The 13,061-nt window shown below is 41.8% G+C and overlaps 1 non-coding gene across 1 annotated transcript; it reads right to left on the reverse strand.

Annotated features, from left to right (window-relative positions):
• Positions 1–1,566: 1,566 nt before the first annotated feature.
• Positions 1,567–1,673, reverse strand: LOC133820093 (small nucleolar RNA R71). Its single transcript, XR_009886527.1, has one exon. It is a non-coding gene; the product is annotated as a small nucleolar RNA R71 (small nucleolar RNA).
• Between the last annotated feature and the right edge of the window lie 11,388 nt (positions 1,674–13,061).

Below are 13,061 nucleotides of genomic sequence, written 5' to 3' on the forward strand. Positions count from 1 at the left end.
GTACGACCAAAAGAGAAGAAAGAAGGCTGATGCCATAAGGGGGATTTGAGCTCACAACTCATTCGTCCTACACCATCTCTTTCTTTTTGTATTAATTTCATCTAATTTCTGCAAACTCCATGGATTACTTCTGTATTATTTTCATGTTTAAGTTTGCAACTATGAACTAATTTCTTAAGGGCTAGGGTGATTATGAACCCTCAAGTATGAACTCAATATACAAATGCAATGGCTAAGTGATTATGTCTTTGTTCAATTGAATGTGCTTTACTGTTATTGACTGTTAATTATTGGCCATTTTTAGCATGTGCTAAGCTAGATCTAACTTGGAAGAGGGAAGTCTAGCTGAACCCATTCAATTGATGCAAGAGATTCATCTAGTTTTAGGTGATTGTGAGTAGTAGAATAGGAATGTTTTGCTACCTTGCATAACGTCAGATTTGATGCTTAATTGAATGTTTATAATCTGGTTTCATGCAGGAATGTATAGAAGGGGAGTATAGACATTAGATTGCACGTTTTGGGAAAAACTTGCTGGGTTTTACGAAATTTGTTAACACTGTCATAATTGCTAACCCATTGCTGTAACAACTGGAACGAACCGAGGGGAATTAATCACCCGAACCCATTTTTCTTATATCTGAAAACCACCCAGTATTTTGTCATTTTAATCTCTGATTTTTGGTTTAATTCCTTTGTTTGTCTAAAATTATTTTCAGAGTTAATTACCCACTCTTTCCTTTGTTTTGGTTACTATTTTATAAGTTGTTTTTGGTTGATTTTACATTAATTTAGTTGAAAAGTCCCTGTGGAGACGAACTTTGATACATTATCACTGTATTACTTGTTGTCGATTGTGTATACTTGCGCATATTTTAATCGTTAGAAAATTCACAACAAGTTTTTGGCGCCGTTGCCGGGGACTTTAAAATTAAATTCTGTTTTATCAACTATTTGACAATTTCTTTTCATTGTTTTTAACCTTGTTGGTTCGGGTTGTGAAATCTCAGGTACCTACAGTGTATGAACCAGCAAGAGGACAGTGAACTTGCTCCTATTGACCCCGAGATCGAACGCACTTTCAGAAAAAGGAGAAAAGATCAAAAGGCTAAAAGTCGAGGCACTATGGCTGAACGTGTTGAAGATGAGGGGGATGGCCAGCAAGTTACTAATCCCATTGTTTTGGCGGATGACAGAGCCAGAGCAATACGGGAATACGCTGCCCCCATGTTTAATGAGTTAAATCCAGGCATTGTGAGGCCGGAAATACAAGCAGCTCAATTCGAGCTCAAGCCGGTCATGTTTCAAATGCTCCAAACCGTGGGGCAGTTCAGCGGGATTCCAACGGAGGATCCTCACCTTCACCTTCGTTCATTCTTGGAGGTGAGCGATTCTTTTAAGCTTCAAGGAGTGAGTGAAGAAGCATTAAGGCTGAAGCTATTTCCATTCTCATTAAGAGACCGAGCTAGATCATGGCTCAACACTTTGCCTCCTGATTCCGTCACAAATTGGAATGATCTTGCTGAAAAGTTTCTGCGCAAATATTTCCCTCCCACCAGAAATGCAAAGTTTAGAAGTGAGATTATGTCATTTCAGCAGCTGGAAGATGAGTCCACTAGTGACGCGTGGGAAAGATTCAAAGAGCTTTTAAGAAAATGTCCACACCACGGTATCCCACACTGTATACAGATGGAGACCTTCTATAATGGCCTCAATGCAGCTTCTAGAATGGTATTGGACGCTTCAGCCAATGGAGCCATTCTTTCCAAGTCTTACAACGAAGCATTTGAGATTTTGGAAAGGATCGCAAGTAATAACTATCAATGGTCAAACACTAGAGCTCCTACAAGTAGGAAGGTGGCGGGAGTTCTTGAAGTAGATGCACTAACGGCTCTAACAGCTCAAATGGCCTCAATGACCAACATCTTGAAGAATATGAGTTTGGGAGGAAGTATTCAGCCAGCTGCTGCCATTCAAAGTGCAGAAGTGTCATGCGTGTACTGTGGGGACGGGCATACTTTTGAGAATTGCCCTTCAAATCCAGCCTCAGTTTGTTATGTGGGAAATCAGAATTTCAACCGCAACAACAACCCATATTCGAACACTTACAATCCAGCATGGAAGAATCATCCTAATCTGTCATGGGGGGGTCAAGGAGCAAGTTCAAGCACATCACCAGCACAAGGAAGACAAGCATATCCACCAGGTTTTTCACAGCAGCCAAGACCTTCACAACATGTTCAAAACTCCCAGCCGAACTCTTTGGAGAATCTAATGAGGGAGTATATGGCTAAGAATGATGCAGTAATACAGAGCCAAGCAGCTTCTCTTCGTAATCTTGAGATGCAGCTCGGCCAGCTAGCCAATGAAATGAAAACTAGGCCGCAAGGATCTTTGCCTAGTGATACAGAAAATCCAAGGAGAGATGGGAAAGAACACTGTAAAGCTATTCAGCTGCGGAATGGTAAAAATCTGGGAAATTCTGAGGAAATACAGGGTAGTGGAGAGCCCACTTCAATCCAAAGTGAAGGAGAAACAAGTAACAAAACTGCCCAGGAAATTGCTGAAACTGGCCCAGTTGCTACAGCAAGGGGTCAGCAAACTGCTCCAGTAAATTCTGGTCCTAAACCGCCCCTTCCATTTCCGCAGCGATTTCGCAAACAACAACAGGATGGTCAGTTCAGAAAGTTTTTGGATGTACTGAAACAGTTGCACATTAATATCCCCTTGGTCGAAGCATTGGAGCAAATGCCGAATTATGTCAAGTTCTTAAAGGATATTTTGACAAAGAAAAGGCGATTGGGGGAGTTTGAAACTGTGGCTCTCACAGAAGGATGTAGCGCGATGTTGAAAAGCAAGATCCCTCCTAAGTTAAAAGATCCTGGCAGTTTCACGATTCCGTGTTCTATTGGAGGTAGAGATGTTGGAAGAGCATTATGCGATTTGGGCGCTAGCATCAACCTTATGCCTATGTCAATCTTCAAAAAGTTGGGTATTGGTGAAGCACGACCCACTACCGTTACATTACAGCTTGCGGACAGATCTATGGCTCATCCCGAGGGCAAGATTGAAGATGTGTTAGTTCAAGTGGATAAATTTATATTTCCGGCGGATTTCATCATTTTAGACTATGAAGCGGATAGAGAGGTGCCTATAATCTTGGGTAGGCCTTTTCTTGCTACAGGGCGTACTCTTATTGACGTGCAAAATGGTGAACTTACCATGAGGGTGAATGACCAACAAATCACCTTTAGTGTGTTTAAAGCTATGAAATTCCCGGATGAAGTGGAAGAATGCTCTAGAGTTGACGTTGTTGATACTTTGGTAGCTGAGAAGTTCAATAAAAGGGTGGAAAAAGCTGCTATGGGAACCCAGATTTTTGGAGATGAGGAGGAGTATAGCAGTGAAGATGAAGAGATGCTTACATGGGTAGATTCTTGCCAACCAACCAAGAAATTTAGTAAGGTGTTTGAAACTCTAAATCTGCCAGAAAAGCACTTTCAGGCCCCTAAACCATCTGTTGAAGAACCACCCCAGCTGGAGTTAAAGCCACTGCCAAGTCATTTAAAGTATGTGTACTTGGGCGACAATGATACTTTACCTGTGATAATATCTAGCTGTCTGGAGTCTGTTGCTGAAGAGGCATTGCTGAAACTGCTGAAGCAGCATAAAAGGGCGATTGGATGGACAATGGCTGATATTCAAGGGATTAGTCCAGCACTTTGTATGCATAAAATCTTGCTGGAATCTGATTGTACTAGTTCTGTGGAGCAGCAAAGGCGTTTGAATCCAGTAATGAAAGATGTAGTTCGAAAAGAGGTCATTAAGTGGCTTGACTATGGGATTATTTATCCAATTTCTGACAGCAAGTGGGTGAGTCCTGTCCAATGTGTTCCGAAGAAAGGGGGCGTTACAGTAGTTACTAATGATAACAATGAGCTTATTCCCACTCGTACAGTCACCGGATGGCGGGTTTGCATGGATTACAGAAAACTCAACAAGGCCACTAGAAAGGATCATTTCCCTTTGCCCTTCATCGACCAAATGTTGGACCGCTTGGCGGGAAAGGAGTTCTTCTGTTTTCTTGACGGGTATTCTGGGTATAATCAAATTTCTATAGCGCCGGAGGACCAAGAGAAGACCACTTTCACCTGTCCATACGGCACATTCGCTTTTAGAAGAATGCCTTTCGGTTTGTGCAATGCACCGGCCACATTTCAGCGGTGCATGATGGCGATTTTTTCAGATATGGCTGAGAGTATTTTGGAGATATTCATGGACGATTTCTCTGTCTATGGGGATTCATTTGAAGGTTGCTTGGAGAATTTAGAAAAAGTCTTAAAGAGGTGTGAAGAAACTCATCTAGTGTTGAACTGGGAAAAATGCCATTTCATGGTGCAAGAAGGCATTGTGTTGGGGCATAAAGTGTCTAGCAAGGGGATAGAGGTTGACAAGGCTAAACTGGAAGTTATTGAGAAACTACCAGCCCCTACCACAGTAAAAGGCATTAGAAGTTTCCTCGGTCATGCTGGCTTTTACAGGCGTTTTATCGAGGATTTTTCGAAGGTGTCCAAACCTTTATGCAGCTTGCTGGAGCAAAATAGGCCTTTTGATTTTACTGATGAATGTCAAGAGGCATTTCTGAGATTGAAGTCAGCCCTTGTTACAGCACCGGTGATCACAGCTCCTGACTGGTCTCTACCTTTTGAACTTATGTGCGATGCTAGCGACTTCGCTATTGGGGCTGTTCTTGGGCAGCGGAAGAACAAAATTTTTCATTCTATTTACTATGCAAGCAAAACATTGGTGGATGCCCAGATTAATTACACTACAACAGAAAAAGAGCTGCTGGCCGTGATCTTTGCCTTTGAAAAATTTCGCTCCTATCTTGTGGGGACTAAAGTTATTGTGTACACGGACCACTCCGCTATCAAGTATTTGATAGCCAAAAAGGATTCTAAACCGAGGCTTATACGTTGGGTTCTCTTGCTGCAAGAATTCGATTTAGAAATCCAAGATAGGAAAGGCACTGAAAATCAAGTAGCGGACCATTTATCAAGGCTGGAATCAAGCACTTACAGCAGCAATTCAGAGGAAAAATTGCAGATTCAAGACACCTTTCCTGATGAGCAATTGCTGGCTGTGGAACAAGAGGAAGTACCATGGTATGCGGACATCGTGAACTTTTTAGTTGGGGGCGTGTATCCACCAGATTTTACCAAACAGCAGCTCAAAAAGTTCCTACATGATGTCAGATTTTACTGTTGGGATGAACCTTACTTATATAAACAGTGCCCAGATCGAATAATGCGAAGATGTGTCCCAGAAAGTGAAGTTTCCAGCATCCTAGAGAGCTGCCATTCAGCCCCTTATGGTGGTCATTTTGGTGGGCAACGAACTGCTGCCAAAATATTTCAGTCAGGATACTATTGGCCTTCTATTTTCAAGGATGCCCATAATTTTGTTCAACATTGTGATCGCTGCCAGCGAGTGGGCAATATCTCCGCTAGGAATGAAATGCCTCTTAATTGCATTTTGGAGGTGGAATTGTTTGACGTGTGGGGTATCGACTTTATGGGTCCCTTCCCGCAATCTTTTGGGAATCTCTACATTCTAGTGGCGGTGGATTATGTATCGAAATGGGTAGAGGCAATTGCTAGTCCGACAAATGATGCTAGAGTGGTTATGAAGTTCCTTCATAAACATGTGTTTACAAGGTTTGGGAAACCTAGAGCCTTGATTAGCGATGAGGGAACACACTTCGTGAACAAAGTCTTGGCTGCCCTCTTGGCAAAGTACAGTGTTAAACATAAAATTGCCACTGCCTATCACCCACAGACCAACGGGCAAGCTGAAATATCGAATCGAGAAATTAAAGGCATTTTGGAGAAAGTTGTAAATCCAAGCAGAAAGGATTGGTCCCAGCGCCTAGACGATGCACTTTGGGCTTACCGGACAGCTTATAAAACTCCACTAGACATGTCCCCTTATCGCCTAGTTTATGGGAAGGCATGTCATCTTCCTGTAGAATTAGAGCATAAGGCGTTTTGGGCGTTGAAGAAGTTAAATTTGGATCTTGTAGTGGCTGGAGAAGCAAGAAAGTTGCAACTGAATGAATTAGATGAGATGCGGCTGTTTGCTTATGAAAACGCCAAGCTATATAAAGAGAAAACAAAGAGGTGGCATGATCAAAGAATTAAGGAGCGGGTGTTTGAAAAGAACCAGAAGGTTTTGTTGTTTAATTCCAGGTTGAAACTGTTTCCTGGCAAGCTAAAATCCCGTTGGTCGGGCCCCTTCACAGTGACTAAAGTCTACCCCTTTGGAGCTGTTTTAATTCGCGAAGATCAGTCTGGGAGGGAGTTCACAGTTAACGGACAGCGGCTGAAACATTATTTTGGTGGGGAGGTTGACAGAGAAAAGACCTCCGTCAATCTGAAGGATGTTTGAAGGAGAAAGACTATGGGTTGCCATGTATTTCTTGTAGCACATTTGGGCAACCCATGAGTGAAAGAGACAGTTGTAAATAAATAAAGTTAAATTCTGGAAGGAAGTCAGGATCTGGAAAATTTGGAATCTGGGAAAGATATTAAGTTTGGGGTGTAGAAGTATTGCCCAGTTGCTATAGCAATTCGTTTAGCAATTGCTGGGCAGCAATTTGTCAAAGCTGGGTTCAAAAGCGAGAAGTCTCGGGCTCGAAGCTGGGGTACTTGGGTCTGTGTGAATTAAAGGGCACGTGATCGAAAAGAAAGAGACATTTTAAGTGAGCCAATGATTGGGAGATAAGTAGTCAATCAGTGGGCTTATTTAAAGAATTAGTGGGACCATTTACCTAAGCCTTTTTTCTCTTCTTGCAATTTTGGGAATGGCCCGTGGAAGTCAATGAATTAAAGAATCAAGACAAAAAGAGGTCCATTTGGAAATTTTGTTTTTTTTTGGAAGTAATTAGTCAAGTCAAAAAGGGCCCCATACATTTTCAATTCGGCCAGACCAAAGAATTGGGTTTTTGGGCTGGCTTGGATAAGTCAACTGGGCCCCTGGTCCACTTTGACCCTGACATACGCCGTGGCCCACTACATTTCACCATACCCTTCTGCATCTTCTTCCCTTGGCACCAAAAACAGCAGCCGCCCCTCTCCACATCCAGCTCCGTCGCATCAACCCGAACCACCACATCCCTCGACCCACTTGCCATATCCACCGTCCTCAACCCGACCCAGACCACGAACCACCTCACATCAACAGTCACCGCCCATACATCCCCCACAACCCGACCACTCACACGGCCACTTCCGGCAAACCAGGCAGACCGAGCCAGCTGCTGCGAAAACACCACACGCATTCACAGCCGCAAGATCCCAGTCGTACGCCGCCTCTGCCCATTGACGTACACCCGAGCCCCTTGCCGTACTACATCGATCTCCACCACTCAGTAAGTCGTTTTCCCTTGTTTACTCGTCCCAACATACGAACCATTCTCAGCCTAACTACCATACACAACCATTCATTTCCAACATTACCCAGAAATCAATCATCAACCCAACATTGGGTGCCCTCAACCCAGCAATATCAAGCCCTCTGCCCGAATCAATTGCGTGGCCCTCAACCCAGCCGAAGCTATTTTCTTTCACCATCCACAAATGCCGAGAATTAAATCAGTTGCTAACAGAGAGAAAGGCAAGAGGAGGCAGTTTACTGAAGTGGCCAAGTTCTATTGCCCAACTGCAGAGGCAAAGTACAACAATCAGGTTGTTCATCGTGAGTTGTACGTGGAGCGGGGCCTTGTGGCAGATTCAGAGGGCCTTCAAGAGTTACCCGAATGGTTACAGGAAACAATTGCTGACAGGGGTTGGGCTAAAGTTGTTATGACACCGGAGCCAGCTATCACCGAAGTTGTTCGCGAGTTCTACGCGAATTTCTTATCTCAAGAATGGCCCACCATTGTCATAGTGCGTGAAGTGCCAGTCCCATTCACTGCAGAGGCAATTAATAACCTGTTTGGGCTCGAGACAGGGCAGTGTGTGTTCTCCAAGAACAGAGGAGAGATTCGGGGGGATGAGTTGGTTGAAGTAATGGAAAATGTCGCTCCAGGTGATGTTTGGGATGTCGATGAACAGGACAACCTGCGGCTTCGACGAACAGATTTAGAGCACGAGCTGAAGTGTCTCTATTCCTTTGTGCAAACCACTTTATGCCCAACTTCGCACGATTCCACTGTTAGCAAAGCCCGAGCTTTCATGTTATACTGCCTTCGGAAGGGGTTACCAGTGGATGTTGGCACAGTCTTAGCGCGAGAAATTTTTGAGTGCGCGCAGAGGGGCAAAGGGAAGTTGTTTTTACCAGCCACTATTACTGCCTTATGTAGAGATGCTGGTGTGCCGGTATGGCCCGAAGAGGGGCTGTTGCATCCTAGAGCAGCAGTGAGTTTTGGCCCGGCTCGAGCTTCGAGGACTCATCGTGCCTCTGCCTCCTCCTCAGTGCATGACCCTGCTGCCCCTGTCGACAGTGCCCTCATGGAGCGGTTTACTCAGTACGAGATGATGCAGCACCAAATGCATCATCGGCAGAGCGAGCTATGTGACAGAATGCAAGCATTTTGGCAGTACGAGCAGCAAAGAGACGGCATCGTGGAGCGTACTTTCAAAAAGCTAACTCCCAGGACGGTTCCACAGTTTCCACAGTTCCCGCAGCAACTCCTCGACCCATGGACGGACTACTCTGCCCCTGCGCCCAATCCGGAGGTTCCCGATGAGGATTCCGAGTAGAGGGGGTTCCCTTTCCTATTAACTATTTTTTTTTTACGTTTCTGTTCTGTGTTATGTTGTTTTAGTTTTATGTTCTGTGTAGGTTTTGTTGTTAGTGTGTGTTTTTGTGTTGTCTTGTTGTTGTTTGTGTACTCTAGTGTGTCATTGAGAGGTTTAAAATATATTCCTATGGCCTAGTGTTCTGCTCGATGATGATACTTTCCATTCATTCCATGCATGTTGCTGCCTGGTTTTATATGTTGCCTCTGCTTGTTAAGTTGCTGGATATCATGGATGTTTCCTTTTAGTCTCTCCTCAATAGTTTTATACTTTTGTTTTCCCACCATACTTTGAATTTTTCAAATGACTGCTGCATATGTAATTTTAGCATCTAGAATTGGTTAGTGCATTTCCTTGAGGCGAAATCCTAGCTAGACTTATCCCTTAGAAATGATTTAGGCCATCTTTGGACGCTTGAGCCTTTCTAGCCTCCCTTATACGAATATTTTCCCTTAGTCACCCAATTTTTGAGCCAATTAGCCTATTTTTGTGTTCAACCCGATCATGCATACCCATTACCCCTACAATACACTTTCCATACATGTCCCAACTTAATTGCTCTCACTTGTCAGAAATTGATTTTCATGCTAAGTTTGGGGTGAGTGTGGTGAGTGTAGCTTGTGGCGAGCTAATTCATGATTACCATTTTAGCCACATTGGGGACAATGTTGGGTTGTAAGTTTGGGGTGGGGAATTAGCTCACAAGGCGTACCATTATATACTATCAAGCATATTCTCTTGCTATCTATCATATAATTGTATTATAGTGTTATCTTTCTTGTTTTGAATATGTTTAGTCAAAAAAAAAAAGAAAAAAGAAAAAAAATAAATAAAAAAAAAAATAAAAACAAAATATTCAGTAAATGAAATATCAGAAAAAAAAAAAAAAAAAGAAAAAAAAAAAAAAAAAAGAGATAAGAATAAAAATAGCAAGAGAATTATATTACAACAACATGTCTTTGTGAGTAGAAAACGTTTAGGGAAGTAATTCAAGAGAGATAAATCATGAGGGAGAGGCTCGGTTTTTGACAAGTGAGGTGGTTAGGTTTAAGCTAGTAAAAGACATCCTTTACCATACCCTAGCCCAAGCCTTACATTACAAGCTTAGTAAAGTCCTATTGATTGAGGGGATAAGTTTAGACTACATTAGTGGAGAGGAGTGCACTAATTCAACTTATGGAGCTATAATGAATGAAAAAATCAAAGGGTAGTTGTAGAGAAATTCAAGGTTAGGTGGGATGCACTTGTATACACTATTGATTAGGTGACTTTGGGGAGATATTAGTGATATCCAGTGAGCTAAATTTGAGAAGGGCAGCATATACGGTTAAGGCAGAAACACTTCGCTATTCCACTTAATTCCATTTTTCTGAGAGCAACATGTTCACTAGGCCATTTTGAATCTTTTGGATCTCTCATCTGTTAAGTTGTGTATTTTATTTTGTTTATTGTGTTTATTTTTGTGTCATCATTACTCGAGGACGAGCAATAGGCTAAGTTTGGGGTGTTGATAACTCTAGGATTTAGAGTTATTTTCACATCTTTAAACTTAATTTTTGAACCAAACAAAAGAGTAATGAGTTTTTATTTCTTGTAATTGTGTTCAATTTAGTGTGTCTGTGTAGCTAGGGACCTTGTGTTTGCATTGTCATATTTTTCAGTGTTTTTTATGTAAATTTCTGTGTTGTATTAATCAGGAAAGGGAAGCTTACAAAACAGGAGCTGAGGGAACTGTAAATCAAAGGGAAATGTTGCTGAAAAGGGGAGGATGCTAACTCAACAATGCTGTAGCAGTCAGTCTTAGCAATTAAACTGAAGCTAGAGAAAAAGGACTTCGTGAAAACAATGCTCCAGCTGGATTAAATGAAGTAGAAAGGTGGCAAGTGTACTGAGTACTGAGTCAGCTGAGTATGTGGGACAAAGTACATGTAGGCAAATGATCTGGATTGTCCAATTAGGGTAAAGGAAAGCACCCTAGAATTAAAGGAGGGGCCGTATTATTCTGGGATTTTGACCATTTTAGAAAGAGAGAGAACTTCTGGCTAAGTACAGAGGAGGTTTCAGGGAGAAGATTTGAGAAGAGTACGACCAAAAGAGAAGAAAGAAGGCTGATGCCATAAGGGGGATTTGAGCTCACAACTCATTCGTCCTACACCATCTCTTTCTTTTTGTATTAATTTCATCTAATTTCTGCAAACTCCATGGATTACTTCTGTATTATTTTCATGTTTAAGTTTGCAACTATGAACTAATTTCTTAAGGGCTAGGGTGATTATGAACCCTCAAGTATGAACTCAATATACAAATGCAATGGCTAAGTGATTATGTCTTTGTTCAATTGAATGTGCTTTACTGTTATTGACTGTTAATTATTGGCCATTTTTAGCATGTGCTAAGCTAGATCTAACTTGGAAGAGGGAAGTCTAGCTGAACCCATTCAATTGATGCAAGAGATTCATCTAGTTTTAGGTGATTGTGAGTAGTAGAATAGGAATGTTTTGCTACCTTGCATAACGTCAGATTTGATGCTTAATTGAATGTTTATAATCTGGTTTCATGCAGGAATGTATAGAAGGGGAGTATAGACATTAGATTGCACGTTTTGGGAAAAACTTGCTGGGTTTTACGAAATTTGTTAACACTGTCATAATTGCTAACCCATTGCTGTAACAACTGGAACGAACCGAGGGGAATTAATCACCCGAACCCATTTTTCTTATATCTGAAAACCACCCAGTATTTTGTCATTTTAATCTCTGATTTTTGGTTTAATTCCTTTGTTTGTCTAAAATTATTTTCAGAGTTAATTACCCACTCTTTCCTTTGTTTTGGTTACTATTTTATAAGTTGTTTTTGGTTGATTTTACATTAATTTAGTTGAAAAGTCCCTGTGGAGACGAACTTTGATACATTATCACTGTATTACTTGTTGTCGATTGTGTATACTTGCGCATATTTTAATCGTTAGAAAATTCACAACAAATACCCTACAGCAACGACATGTCGCCGCTGTATAGTCAGTTATCGCCTCTTGTTCCCTCCAAATTCCTGGAACACTACAGTGAGTATCAAGAATTTTGGAGGGCCAGATCGCGTGTTGTTGACGACCCTACAGCGGCGACATGTCGTCGCTGTAGCCTATTTTTAAATAAATTAAGAGAAAATAATTTTTCGTGGATTTTTCCTACATATAGCGACAACTTTATAGTTGTAACGACTCAAATTTGCTAATAAGGCTTAGGGCCTTGATTAGTGTGCCTAGAGGGCAATAAGTGAATTATTGTTATAATATGTGAATTTATGTGAATATGTGATAGAGATGAATGTTTAGTTGAATTAAATATGCATGTGGGCCCCGTTTGGATATTAGGGGCATGTTTGAGATTTTAGCCCGTTGAGAGCATAAATGTGATAAATGCGATAATTGATATATGTTTGTGATATATCTGTGTAGCACGATCCGAGACAGTCCTAGGGAGCCATTAGCCAGAAAGTCACAATAGGGTTGAGAATCCGACTCGGGGCGAGTCGAGAGGTATTTCGGGTATGAGATATTTTATGGGGTTATCAGGTTATGGAAATAAATATTTGGAGATATATTTGAGGTTAGAATGTCTAGAAGGGAATATTGGGGAAATTTACCATTTTCCCTCGAGGACGTTTTGGTACCTCGAGCCTTGAGGAACCCACATAGATTTAAGTTAAATAAAACAAAATAAAGGAAACCCCCAGACTTTTTCTAAACCGACTCACTCCCTCTCCCTTGCTCTGGTTTTCTTTTACTCTTGGAGACTTAGAGACATCTTGGAAGTTCTTCATGTGAAAACAAATTGGACACTAGGAATCAAGCTAGAGTTTTGGAAGCTTGGAGCTTAGGGAACTGAGTTGTGGATTCAATTCTGTACAAGGTAAGCTTCCTAATATGTTGAGTTATATTGATTTGCAGCTGAATTATGTTGATATTGGGTGTTAGGACTTAGACATGCATAGTTTGGATTCTAGGATTGGTTTTGATTGTTTGATGGGTGTAAGAATTGGTTCTTGAGTTTGTTGGTATGTTTAGGTTGCATGAGTATGAATTCTGAGCTTAATTCTAAGGTTGGGGGTGATTTTGGATGAGATATATGGGGTTAAGCTCGGGGAAAACTTGAAGGAAAGGTTGGGTTTTTCTGGGTTTGCAGGTAGGGTCGTGGCCCAAGGAGGGGCATGTCGCGGCCCGTGTGCACGCGAGGCCTGGGGAGGCCATGGAGCTCGAGGCAC

The sequence above is a fragment of the Humulus lupulus genome, chromosome 2 (assembly GCF_963169125.1).
Source record: "Humulus lupulus chromosome 2, drHumLupu1.1, whole genome shotgun sequence".
Classification (NCBI taxonomy): domain Eukaryota; kingdom Viridiplantae; phylum Streptophyta; class Magnoliopsida; order Rosales; family Cannabaceae; genus Humulus; species Humulus lupulus.